At 43.3% G+C, this 12,709-nt stretch overlaps 9 non-coding genes and 1 pseudogene across 9 annotated transcripts; all 10 read right to left on the reverse strand.

The window, feature by feature from the left end:
- Positions 1 to 1,003: 1,003 nt before the first annotated feature.
- Positions 1,004 to 1,122, reverse strand: LOC136743197 (5S ribosomal RNA). Its single transcript, XR_010815305.1, has one exon. It is a non-coding gene; the product is annotated as a 5S ribosomal RNA (ribosomal RNA).
- Positions 1,123 to 2,176: 1,054 nt separating this feature from the next.
- On the reverse strand, positions 2,177 to 2,295 carry LOC136743257 (5S ribosomal RNA). The gene has a single exon (XR_010815362.1). It is a non-coding gene; the product is annotated as a 5S ribosomal RNA (ribosomal RNA).
- Positions 2,296 to 3,351: 1,056 nt separating this feature from the next.
- Positions 3,352 to 3,470, reverse strand: LOC136743148 (5S ribosomal RNA). Its single transcript, XR_010815259.1, has one exon. It is a non-coding gene; the product is annotated as a 5S ribosomal RNA (ribosomal RNA).
- Positions 3,471 to 4,528: 1,058 nt separating this feature from the next.
- Positions 4,529 to 4,647, reverse strand: LOC136743230 (5S ribosomal RNA). The gene has a single exon (XR_010815336.1). It is a non-coding gene; the product is annotated as a 5S ribosomal RNA (ribosomal RNA).
- A 1,066-nt stretch (positions 4,648 to 5,713) lies between these two features.
- LOC136743353 (uncharacterized) lies at positions 5,714 to 5,822 on the reverse strand (annotated as a pseudogene).
- Positions 5,823 to 6,880: 1,058 nt separating this feature from the next.
- Positions 6,881 to 6,999, reverse strand: LOC136743231 (5S ribosomal RNA). Its single transcript, XR_010815337.1, has one exon. It is a non-coding gene; the product is annotated as a 5S ribosomal RNA (ribosomal RNA).
- A 1,066-nt stretch (positions 7,000 to 8,065) lies between these two features.
- Positions 8,066 to 8,184, reverse strand: LOC136743054 (5S ribosomal RNA). The gene has a single exon (XR_010815170.1). It is a non-coding gene; the product is annotated as a 5S ribosomal RNA (ribosomal RNA).
- A 1,066-nt stretch (positions 8,185 to 9,250) lies between these two features.
- Positions 9,251 to 9,369, reverse strand: LOC136743055 (5S ribosomal RNA). Its single transcript, XR_010815171.1, has one exon. It is a non-coding gene; the product is annotated as a 5S ribosomal RNA (ribosomal RNA).
- A 1,066-nt stretch (positions 9,370 to 10,435) lies between these two features.
- LOC136743056 (5S ribosomal RNA) lies at positions 10,436 to 10,554 on the reverse strand. Its single transcript, XR_010815172.1, has one exon. It is a non-coding gene; the product is annotated as a 5S ribosomal RNA (ribosomal RNA).
- A 1,066-nt stretch (positions 10,555 to 11,620) lies between these two features.
- LOC136742993 (5S ribosomal RNA) lies at positions 11,621 to 11,739 on the reverse strand. Its single transcript, XR_010815112.1, has one exon. It is a non-coding gene; the product is annotated as a 5S ribosomal RNA (ribosomal RNA).
- Between the last annotated feature and the right edge of the window lie 970 nt (positions 11,740 to 12,709).

Genomic DNA, 12,709 nt, shown 5'->3' on the forward strand with positions numbered 1-12,709 from the left:
TCCGTTTCTGCCGCTCATACTTGCAAATGAACTGTCTCTCTACTCTAAAGTCCGGGACACACTAGCGCGCCGCAGACAGTCCCTGCTAACACGAAACGTTGTGGCAACGTTGTGCGTTAGCTGGGGTGCCAAACCAGACCGGAACTATATTTTACAATACGAACACATTGTCTTGATAAAACAGCTGTAATTGAGTGCCTGACACGCCAGTCAAGCGCAATCTTGAGAAGGTGTGCATTTCAGTAAGGATTTCAATTGACATGCAGTATGAAACTGAAAGGAGGTTGCATCACTATGATGCATAACATTGCATGTATTGTATTTTCAAGTGTGTGCATTCATCCTGTTGTCATTTTGTTTTGAAAGCAGAAGAATCATTCAACAGGTTGCTGAGACAAATGTAAACCAGTAAAACATATGAAGAGAAACAAACCTTGAATATAAGTTCAGTTGTTTAAACATTTGACAAACTATGGTGAGGGGGTAAGAAAACACACAAATCCAGCAGCTCCTGTATTTCAATACACCAGAACCCAATATTATTGGCGAGTCGGGTAGTCCATCATCACAGCTCGAGGGCAGGCATCATTTCAGTAATTTCATCCCGTTGCATTCACATCCGTGCCTTGAATGAGATTGAATGTGATCCTTGCTCTCAAGTATGTTCCCAAGTTTTACACTTTCGTGCTTTGCATGAATGGGAATGGAACCGTGTGTGTTGAATGAGGCTCCTTGTGAGCACTGAACTTTGTCCGGTGGAGTTCCTTTTTGTGTTGCTGTAATTGTGTCATTTCTCGATGAGAAAGATTAGGCAACATTTAGTCACTTCTAGCCATGATGCTCAATTTATTTACGAATGTACCCTAGTTACTAGGGACCGTTTACGTTGGAGAACAAGATCTATTGTATGCCTGTGTATTTGGGGAAGTCAAATCTGAAATAATGATGAAATTGCGTGTATCCAAAGTTAAAACTCGTGATTTGTCGCCCTCTGGTGTGCAAAAGCTTACAGCACCTGGTATTCCCAGGCGGTCTCCCATTCAAGTACTGACCAGGCCCGAGCCTGCTTAGCTTCCGAGATCGGACGAGACCGGGCGTATTCAGGCTAGTATGGCCGTAAGCCAGGGAGGCTGTCCCTGACGCTCTACTTAAAGGGAAGGCAATATCCGTTTCTGCCGCTCATACTTGCAGTTGAACTGTCTCTCTACTCTAAAGTCCGGGACACACCAGCGCGCCGTAGACAGTCCCTGCTAACACGAAACGTTGTGGCAACGTTGTGCGTTAGCTGGGGTGCCACACCAGACCGGAACTATATTTTACAAAACGAACACATTGTCTTGATAAAACAGCTGTAATTGAGTGCCTGACACGCCAGTCAAGCGCAATCTTGAGAAGGTGTGCATTTCAGTAAGGATTTCAATTGACATGCAGTATGAAACTGAAAGGAGGTTGCATCACTATGATGCATAACATTGCATGTATTGTATTTTCATGTGTGTGCATTCATCCTGTTGTCATTTTAATTTGAAAGCAGAAGAATCATTCAACAGGTTGCTGAGACAAATTTAACCAGTAAAACATATGAAGAGAAACAAACCTTGAATATAAGTTCAGTTGTTTAAACATTTGACAAACTATGGTGAGGGGGTAAGAAAACACACAAATCCAGCAGCTCCTGTATTTCAATACACCACAACCCAATATTATTGGCGAGTCGGGCAGTCCATCATCACAGTTCGAGGGCAGGCATCATTTCAGTAATTTCATCCCGTTGCATTCACATCCGTGCCTTGAATGAGATTGAATGTGATCTTTACTCTCAAGTATATTTCCAAGTTTTACACTTTCATGCTTTGCATGAATGGGAATGGAACCGTGTGTGTTGAATGAAGCTCCTTGTGAGCACTGAACTTTGTCCAGTGGAGTTCCTTTTTGTGTTGCTGTAATTGTGTCATTTCTCGATGAGATAGATTAGGCAACATTTAGTCACTTCTAGCCATGATGCTCAATTTATTTACGAATGTACGCTAGTTACTAGGGACCGTTTACGTTGGAGAACAAGATCTATTGTATGCCTTTGTATTTGGGGAAGTAAAATCTGAAATAATGATGAAATTGCGTGTATCCAAAGTTAAAACTCGTGATTTGTCGCCCTCTGGTGTGTAAAAGATGCAAAAGCTTACAGCACCTGGTATTCCCAGGCAGTCTCCCATCCAAGTACTAACCAGGCCAGAGCCTGCTTAGCTTCTGAGATCGGACGAGATCGGGCGTATTCAGGCTAGTATGGCCGTAAGCCAGAGAGGCTGTCCCTGACGCACTACTTAAAGGGAAGGCAATATCCGTTTCTGCCGCTCATACTTGCAGTTGAACTGTCTCTCTACTCTAAAGCCCGGGACACAGCAGCGCGCCGCAGACAGTCCCTGCTAACACGCCATGTTGTGGCAACGTTGTGCGTTAGCTGGGGTGCCACACCAGACCGGAACTATATTTTACAAAAAAAAACACATTGTCTTGATAAAACAGCTGTAATTGAGTGCCTGACACGCCAGTCAAGCGCAATCTTGAGAAGGTGTGCATTTCAGTAAGGATTTCAATTGACATGCAGTATGAAACTGAAAGGAGGTTGCATCACTATGATGCATAACATTGCATGTATTGTATTTTCAAGTGTGTGCATTCATCCTGTTGTCATTTTGTTTTGAAAGCAGAAGAATCATTCAACAGGTTGCTGAGACAAATGTAAACCAGTAAAACATATGAAGAGAAACAAACCTTGAATATAAGTTCAGTTGTTTAAACATTTGACAAACTATGGTGAGGGGGTAAGAAAACACACAAATCCAGCAGCTCCTGTATTTCAATACACCAGAACCCAATATTATTGGCGAGTCGGGTAGTCCATCATCACAGTTTGAGGGCAGGCATCATTTCAGTAATTTCATCCCGTTGCATTCACATCCGTGCCTTGAATGAGATTGAATGTGATCTTTGCTCTCAAGTATTTTCCCAAGTTTTACACTTTCGTGCTTTGCATGAATGGGAATGGAACCGTGTGTGTTGAATGAGGCTCCTTGTGAGCACTGAACTTTGTCCGGTGGAGTTCCTTTTTGTGTTGGTGTAATTGTGTCATTTCTCGATGAGAAAGATTAGGCAACATTTAGTCACTTCTAGCCATGATGCTCAATTTATTTACGAATGTACACTAGTTACTAGGGACCGTTTACGTTGGAGAACAAGATCTATTGTATGCCTGTGTATTTGGGGAAGTCAAATCTGAAATAATGATGAAATTGCGTGTATCCAAAGTTAAAACTCGTGATTTGTCGCCCTCTGGTGTGTAAAAGATGCAAAAGCTTACAGCACCTGGTATTCCCAGGCAGTCTCCCATCCAAGTACTGACCAGGCCCGAGCCTGCTTAGCTTCCGAGATCGGACGAGATCGGGCGTATTCAGGCTAGTATGGCCGTAAGCCAGGGAGGCTGTCCCTGACGCTCTACTTAAAGGGAAGGCAATATCCGTTTCTGCCGCTCATACTTGCAGTTGAACTGTCTCTCTACTCTAAAGTCCGGGACACACCAGCGCGCCGCAGACAGTCCCTGCTAACACGAAACGTTGTGGCAACGTTGTGCGTTAGCTGGGGTGCCACACCAGACCGGAACTATATTTTACAAAACGAACACATTGTCTTGATAATACAGCTGTAATTGAGTGCCTGACACGCCAGTCAAGCGCAATCTTGAGAAGGTGTGCATTTCAATAAGGATTTCAATTGACATGCAGTATGAAACTGAAAGGAGGTTGCATCACTATGATGCATAACATTGCATGTATTGTATTTTCAAGTGTGTGCATTCATCCTGTTGTCATTTTGTTTTGAAAGCAGAAGAATCATTTTTGCTGAGGTTGCTGAGACAAATGTAAACCAGTAAAACATATGAAGAGAAACAAACCTTGAATATAAGTTCAGTTGTTTAAACATTTGACAAACTATGGTGAGGGGGTAAGAAAACACACAAATCCAGCAGCTCCTGTATTTCAATACACCAGAACCCAATATTATTGGCGAGTCGGGTAGTCCATCATCACAGTTCGAGGGCAGGCATCATTTCAGTAATTTCATCCCGTTGCATTCACATCCGTGCCTTGAATGAGATTGAATGTGATCTTTGTTCTCAAGTATGTTCCCAAGTTTTACACTTTCGTGCTTTGCATGAATGGGAATGGAACCGTGTGTGTTGAATGAGGCTCCTTGTGAGCACTGAACTTTGTCCGGTGGAGTTCCTTTTTGTGTTGCTGTAATTGTGTCATTTCTCGATGAGAAAGATTAGGCAACATTTAGTCACTTCTAGCCATGATGCTCAATTTATTTACGAATGTACCCTAGTTACTAGGGACCGTTTACGTAGGAGAACAAGATCTATTGTATGCCTGTGTATTTGGGGAAGTCAAATCTGAAATAATGATGAAATTGCGTGTATCCAAAGTTAAAACTCGTGATTTGTCGCCCTCTGGAGTGTAAAAGATGCAAAAGCTTACAGCACCTGGTATTCCCAGGCGGTCTCCCATCCAAGTACTGACCAGGCCCGAGCCTGCTTAGCTTCCGAGATCTGACGAGATCGGGCGTATTCAGGATAGTATGGCCGTAAGCCAGGGAGGCTGTCCCTGACGCTCTACTTAAAGGGAAGGCAATATCCGTTTCTGCCGTTCATACTTACAGTTGAACTGTCTCTCTACTCTAAAGCCCGGGACACACCAGCGCGCCGCAGACAGTCCCTGCTAACACGCCACGTTGTGGCAACATTGTGGCAACGTTGTGCGTTAGCTGGGGTGCCACACCAGACCGGAACTATATTTTACAAAACGAACACATTGTCTTGATAATACAGCTGTAATTGAGTGCCTGACACGCCAGTCAAGCGCAATCTTGAGAAGGTGTGCATTTCAGTAAGGATTTCAATTGACATGCAGTATGAAACTGAAATGAGGTTGCATCACTATGATGCATAACATTGCATGTATTGTATTTTCAAGTGTGTACATTCATCCTGTTGTCATTTTGTTTTGAAAGCAGAAGAATCATTCAACAGGTTGCTGAGACAAATGTAAACCAGTAAAACATATGAAGAGAAACAAACCTTGAATATAAGTTCAGTTGTTTAAACATTTGACAAACTATGGTGAGGGGGTAAGAAAACACACAAATCCAGCAGCTCCTGTATTTCAATACACCAGAACCCAATATTATTGGCGAGTCGGGTAGTCCATCATCACAGTTCGAGGGCAGGCATCATTTCAGTAATTTCATCCCGTTGCATTCACATCCGTGCCTTGAATGAGATTGAATGTGATCTTTGCTCTCAAGTATTTTCCCAAGTTTTACACTTTCGTGCTTTGCATGAATGGGAATGGAACCGTGTGTGTTGAATGAGGCTCCTTGTGAGCACTGAACTTTGTCCGGTGGAGTTCCTTTTTGTGTTGGTGTAATTGTGTCATTTCTCGATGAGAAAGATTAGGCAACATTTAGTCACTTCTAGCCATGATGCTCAATTTATTTACGAATGTACACTAGTTACTAGGGACCGTTTACGTTGGAGAACAAGATCTATTGTATGCCTGTGTATTTGGGGAAGTCAAATCTGAAATAATGATGAAATTGCGTGTATCCAAAGTTAAAACTCGTGATTTGTCGCCCTCTGGTGTGTAAAAGATGCAAAAGCTTACAGCACCTGGTATTCCCAGGCAGTCTCCCATCCAAGTACTGACCAGGCCCGAGCCTGCTTAGCTTCCGAGATCGGGCGTATTCAGGCTAGTATGGCCATAAGCCAGGGAGGCTGTCCCTGACGCTCTACTTAAAGGGAAGGCAATATCCGTTTCTGCCGCTCATACTTGCAGTTGAACTGTCTCTCTACTCTAAAGTCCGGGACACACCAGCGCGCCGCAGACAGTCCCTGCTAACACGAAACGTTGTGGCAACGTTGTGCGTTAGCTGGGGTGCCACACCAGACCGGAACTATATTTCACAAAACGAACACATTGTCTTGATAATACAGCTGTAATTGAGTGCCTGACACGCCAGTCAAGCGCAATCTTGAGAAGGTGTGCATTTCAATAAGGATTTCAATTGACATGCAGTATGAAACTGAAAGGAGGTTGCATCACTATGATGCATAACATTGCATGTATTGTATTTTCAAGTGTGTGCATTCATCCTGTTGTCATTTTGTTTTGAAAGCAGAAGAATCATTTTTGCTGAGGTTGCTGAGACAAATGTAAACCAGTAAAACATATGAAGAGAAACAAACCTTGAATATAAGTTCAGTTGTTTAAACATTTGACAAACTATGGTGAGGGGGTAAGAAAACACACAAATCCAGCAGCTCCTGTATTTCAATACACCAGAACCCAATATTATTGGCGAGTCGGGTAGTCCATCATCACAGTTCGAGGGCAGGCATCATTTCAGTAATTTCATCCCGTTGCATTCACATCCGTGCCTTGAATGAGATTGAATGTGATCTTTGTTCTCAAGTATGTTCCCAAGTTTTACACTTTCGTGCTTTGCATGAATGGGAATGGAACCGTGTGTGTTGAATGAGGCTCCTTGTGAGCACTGAACATTGTCCGGTGGAGTTCCTTTTTGTGTTGCTGTAATTGTGTCATTTCTCGATGAGAAAGATTAGGCAACATTTAGTCACTTCTAGCCATGATGCTCAATTTATTTACGAATGTACCCTAGTTACTAGGGACCGTTTACGTAGGAGAACAAGATCTATTGTATGCCTGTGTATTTGGGGAAGTCAAATCTGAAATAATGATGAAATTGCGTGTATCCAAAGTTAAAACTCGTGATTTGTCGCCCTCTGGAGTGTAAAAGATGCAAAAGCTTACAGCACCTGGTATTCCCAGGCGGTCTCCCATCCAAGTACTGACCAGGCCCGAGCCTGCTTAGCTTCCGAGATCTGACGAGATCGGGCGTATTCAGGATAGTATGGCCGTAAGCCAGGGAGGCTGTCCCTGACGCTCTACTTAAAGGGAAGGCAATATCCGTTTCTGCCGTTCATACTTACAGTTGAACTGTCTCTCTACTCTAAAGCCCGGGACACACCAGCGCGCCGCAGACAGTCCCTGCTAACACGCCACGTTGTGGCAACATTGTGGCAACGTTGTGCGTTAGCTGGGGTGCCACACCAGACCGGAACTATATTTTACAAAACGAACACATTGTCTTGATAATACAGCTGTAATTGAGTGCCTGACACGCCAGTCAAGCGCAATCTTGAGAAGGTGTGCATTTCAGTAAGGATTTCAATTGACATGCAGTATGAAACTGAAATGAGGTTGCATCACTATGATGCATAACATTGCATGTATTGTATTTTCAAGTGTGTACATTCATCCTGTTGTCATTTTGTTTTGAAAGCAGAAGAATCATTCAACAGGTTGCTGAGACAAATGTAAACCAGTAAAACATATGAAGAGAAACAAACCTTGAATATAAGTTCAGTTGTTTAAACATTTGACAAACTATGGTGAGGGGGTAAGAAAACACACAAATCCAGCAGCTCCTGTATTTCAATACACCAGAACCCAATATTATTGGCGAGTCGGGTAGTCCATCATCACAGTTCGAGGGCAGGCATCATTTCAGTAATTTCATCCCGTTGCATTCACATCCGTGCCTTGAATGAGATTGAATGTGATCTTTGCTCTCAAGTATTTTCCCAAGTTTTACACTTTCGTGCTTTGCATGAATGGGAATGGAACCGTGTGTGTTGAATGAGGCTCCTTGTGAGCACTGAACTTTGTCCGGTGGAGTTCCTTTTTGTGTTGGTGTAATTGTGTCATTTCTCGATGAGAAAGATTAGGCAACATTTAGTCACTTCTAGCCATGATGCTCAATTTATTTACGAATGTACACTAGTTACTAGGGACCGTTTACGTTGGAGAACAAGATCTATTGTATGCCTGTGTATTTGGGGAAGTCAAATCTGAAATAATGATGAAATTGCGTGTATCCAAAGTTAAAACTCGTGATTTGTCGCCCTTTGGTGTGTAAAAGATGCAAAAGCTTACAGCACCTGGTATTCCCAGGGGGTCTCCCATCCAAGTACTGACCAGGCCCGAGCCTGCTTAGCTTCCGAGATCGGACGAGATCGGGCGTATTCAGGCTAGTATGGCCGTAAGCCAGGAAGGCTGTCCCTGACGCGCTACTTAAAGGGAAGGCAATATCCGTTTCTGCCGTTCATACTTACAGTTGAACTGTCTCTCTACTCTAAAGCCCGGGACACACCAGCGCGCCGCAGACAGTCCCTGCTAACACGCCACGTTGTGGCAACATTGTGGCAACGTTGTGCGTTAGCTGGGGTGCCACACCAGACCGGAACTATATATTACAAAACGAACACATTGTCTTGATAAAACAGCTGTAATTGAGTGCCTGACACGCCAGTCAAGCGCAATCTTGAGAAGGTGTGCATTTCAGTAAGGATTTCAATTGACATGCAGTATGAAACTGAAAGGAGGTTGCATCACTATGATGCATAACATTGCATGTATTGTATTTTCAAGTGTGTGCATTCATCCTGTTGTCATTTTGTTTTGAAAGCAGAAGAATCATTCAACAGGTTGCTGAGACAAATGTAAACCAGTAAAACATATGAAGAGAAACAAACCTTGAATATAAGTTCAGTTGTTTAAACATTTGACAAACTATGGTGAGGGGGTAAGAAAACACACAAATCCAGCAGCTCCTGTATTTCAATACACCAGAACCCAATATTATTGGCGAGTCGGGTAGTCCATCATCACAGTTCGAGGGCAGGCATCATTTCAGTAATTTCATCCCGTTGCATTCACATCCGTGCCTTGAATGAGATTGAATGTGATCTTTGCTCTCAAGTATTTTCCCAAGTTTTACACTTTCGTGCTTTGCATGAATGGGAATGGAACCGTGTGTGTTGAATGAGGCTCCTTGTGAGCACTGAACTTTGTCCGGTGGAGTTCCTTTTTGTGTTGGTGTAATTGTGTCATTTCTCGATGAGAAAGATTAGGCAACATTTAGTCACTTCTAGCCATGATGCTCAATTTATTTACGAATGTACACTAGTTACTAGGGACCGTTTACGTTGGAGAACAAGATCTATTGTATGCCTGTGTATTTGGGGAAGTCAAATCTGAAATAATGATGAAATTGCGTGTATCCAAAGTTAAAACTCGTGATTTGTCGCCCTTTGGTGTGTAAAAGATGCAAAAGCTTACAGCACCTGGTATTCCCAGGGGGTCTCCCATCCAAGTACTGACCAGGCCCGAGCCTGCTTAGCTTCCGAGATCGGACGAGATCGGGCGTATTCAGGCTAGTATGGCCGTAAGCCAGGGAGGCTGTCCCTGACGCGCTACTTAAAGGGAAGGCAATATCCGTTTCTGCCGTTCATACTTACAGTTGAACTGTCTCTCTACTCTAAAGCCCGGGACACACCAGCGCGCCGCAGACAGTCCCTGCTAACACGCCACGTTGTGGCAACATTGTGGCAACGTTGTGCGTTAGCTGGGGTGCCACACCAGACCGGAACTATATATTACAAAACGAACACATTGTCTTGATAAAACAGCTGTAATTGAGTGCCTGACACGCCAGTCAAGCGCAATCTTGAGAAGGTGTGCATTTCAGTAAGGATTTCAATTGACATGCAGTATGAAACTGAAAGGAGGTTGCATCACTATGATGCATAACATTGCATGTATTGTATTTTCAAGTGTGTGCATTCATCCTGTTGTCATTTTGTTTTGAAAGCAGAAGAATCATTCAACAGGTTGCTGAGACAAATGTAAACCAGTAAAACATATGAAGAGAAACAAACCTTGAATATAAGTTCAGTTGTTTAAACATTTGACAAACTATGGTGAGGGGGTAAGAAAACACACAAATCCAGCAGCTCCTGTATTTCAATACACCAGAACCCAATATTATTGGCGAGTCGGGTAGTCCATCATCACAGTTCGAGGGCAGGCATCATTTCAGTAATTTCATCCCGTTGCATTCACATCCGTGCCTTGAATGAGATTGAATGTGATCTTTGCTCTCAAGTATTTTCCCAAGTTTTACACTTTCGTGCTTTGCATGAATGGGAATGGAACCGTGTGTGTTGAATGAGGCTCCTTGTGAGCACTGAACTTTGTCCGGTGGAGTTCCTTTTTGTGTTGGTGTAATTGTGTCATTTCTCGATGAGAAAGATTAGGCAACATTTAGTCACTTCTAGCCATGATGCTCAATTTATTTACGAATGTACACTAGTTACTAGGGACCGTTTACGTTGGAGAACAAGATCTATTGTATGCCTGTGTATTTGGGGAAGTCAAATCTGAAATAATGATGAAATTGCGTGTATCCAAAGTTAAAACTCGTGATTTGTCGCCCTTTGGTGTGTAAAAGATGCAAAAGCTTACAGCACCTGGTATTCCCAGGGGGTCTCCCATCCAAGTACTGACCAGGCCCGAGCCTGCTTAGCTTCCGAGATCGGACGAGATCGGGCGTATTCAGGCTAGTATGGCCGTAAGCCAGGGAGGCTGTCCCTGACGCGCTACTTAAAGGGAAGGCAATATCCGTTTCTGCCGTTCATACTTACAGTTGAACTGTCTCTCTACTCTAAAGCCCGGGACACACCAGCGCGCCGCAGACAGTCCCTGCTAACACGCCACGTTGTGGCAACATTGTGGCAACGTTGTGCGTTAGCTGGGGTGCCACACCAGACCGGAACTATATATTACAAAACGAACACATTGTCTTGATAAAACAGCTGTAATTGAGTGCCTGACACGCCAGTCAAGCGCAATCTTGAGAAGGTGTGCATTTCAGTAAGGATTTCAATTGACATGCAGTATGAAACTGAAAGGAGGTTGCATCACTATGATGCATAACATTGCATGTATTGTATTTTCAAGTGTGTGCATTCATCCTGTTGTCATTTTGTTTTGAAAGCAGAAGAATCATTCAACAGGTTGCTGAGACAAATGTAAACCAGTAAAACATATGAAGAGAAACAAACCTTGAATATAAGTTCAGTTGTTTAAACATTTGACAAACTATGGTGAGGGGGTAAGAAAACACACAAATCCAGCAGCTCCTGTATTTCAATACACCAGAACCCAATATTATTGGCGAGTCGGGTAGTCCATCATCACAGTTCGAGGGCAGGCATCATTTCAGTAATTTCATCCCGTTGCATTCACATCCGTGCCTTGAATGAGATTGAATGTGATCTTTGCTCTCAAGTATGTTCCCAAGTTTTACACTTTCGTGCTTTGCATGAATGGGAATGGAACCGTGTGTGTTGAATGAGGCTCCTTGTGAGCACTGAACTTTGTCCGGTGGAGTTCCTTTTTGTGTTGCTGTAATTGTGTCATTTCTCGATGAGAAAGATTAGGCAACATTTAGTCACTTCTAGCCATGATGCTCAATTTATTTACAAATGTACACTAGTTACTAGGGACCGTTTACGTTGGAGAACAAGATCTATTGTATGCCTGTGTATTTGGGGAAGTCAAATCTGAAATAATGATGAAATTGCGTGTATCCAAAGTTAAAACTTGTGATTTGTCGCCCTTTGGTGTGTAAAAGATGCAAAAGCTTACAGCACCTGGTATTCCCAGGCGGTCTCCCATCCAAGTACTGACCAGGCCCGAGCCTGCTTAGCTTCCGAGATCGGACGAGATCGGGCGTATTCAGGCTAGTATGGCCGTAAGCCAGGGAGGCTGTCCCTGACGCTCTACTTAAAGGGAAGGCAATATCCGTTTCTGCCGCTCATACTTGCAGTTGAACTGTCTCTCTACTCTAAAGTCCGGGACACACCAGCGCGCCGCAGACAGTCCCTGCTAACACGAAACGTTGTGGCAACGTTGTGCGTTAGCTGGGGTGCCACACCAGACCGGAACTATATATTACAAAACGAACACATTGTCTTGATAATACAGCTGTAATTGAGTGCCTGACACGCCAGTCAAGCGCAATCTTGAGAAGGTGTGCATTTCAGTAAGGATTTCAATTGACATGCAGTATGAAACTGAAAGGAGGTTGCATCACTATGATGCATAACATTGCATGTATTGTATTTTCAAGTGTGTGCATTCATCCTGTTGTCATTTTGTTTTGAAAGCAGAAGAATCATTCTTGCTGAGGTTGCTGAGACAAATGTAAACCAGTAAAACATATGAAGAGAAACAAACCTTGAATATAAGTTCAGTTGTTTAAACATTTGACAAACTATGGTGAGGGGGTAAGAAAACACACAAATCCAGCAGCTCCTGTATTTCAATACACCAGAACCCAATATTATTGGCGAGTCGGGTAGTCCATCATCACAGTTCGAGGGCAGGCATCATTTCAGTAATTTCATCCCGTTGCATTCACATCCGTGCCTTGAATGAGATTGAATGTGATCTTTGCTCTCAAGTATGTTCCCAAGTTTTACACTTTCGTGCTTTGCATGAATGGGAATGGAACCGTGTGTGTTGAATGAGGCTCCTTGTGAGCACTGAACTTTGTCCGGTGGAGTTCCTTTTTGTGTTGCTGTAATTGTGTCATTTCTCGATGAGAAAGATTAGGCAACATTTAGTCACTTCTAGCCATGATGCTCAATTTATTTACGAATGTACCCTAGTTACTAGGGACCGTTTACGTTGGAGAACAAGATCTATTGTATGCCTGTGTATTTGGG

Source organism: Amia ocellicauda, unplaced genomic scaffold, assembly GCF_036373705.1.
Source record: "Amia ocellicauda isolate fAmiCal2 unplaced genomic scaffold, fAmiCal2.hap1 HAP1_SCAFFOLD_77, whole genome shotgun sequence".
NCBI classification, from domain to species: domain Eukaryota; kingdom Metazoa; phylum Chordata; class Actinopteri; order Amiiformes; family Amiidae; genus Amia; species Amia ocellicauda.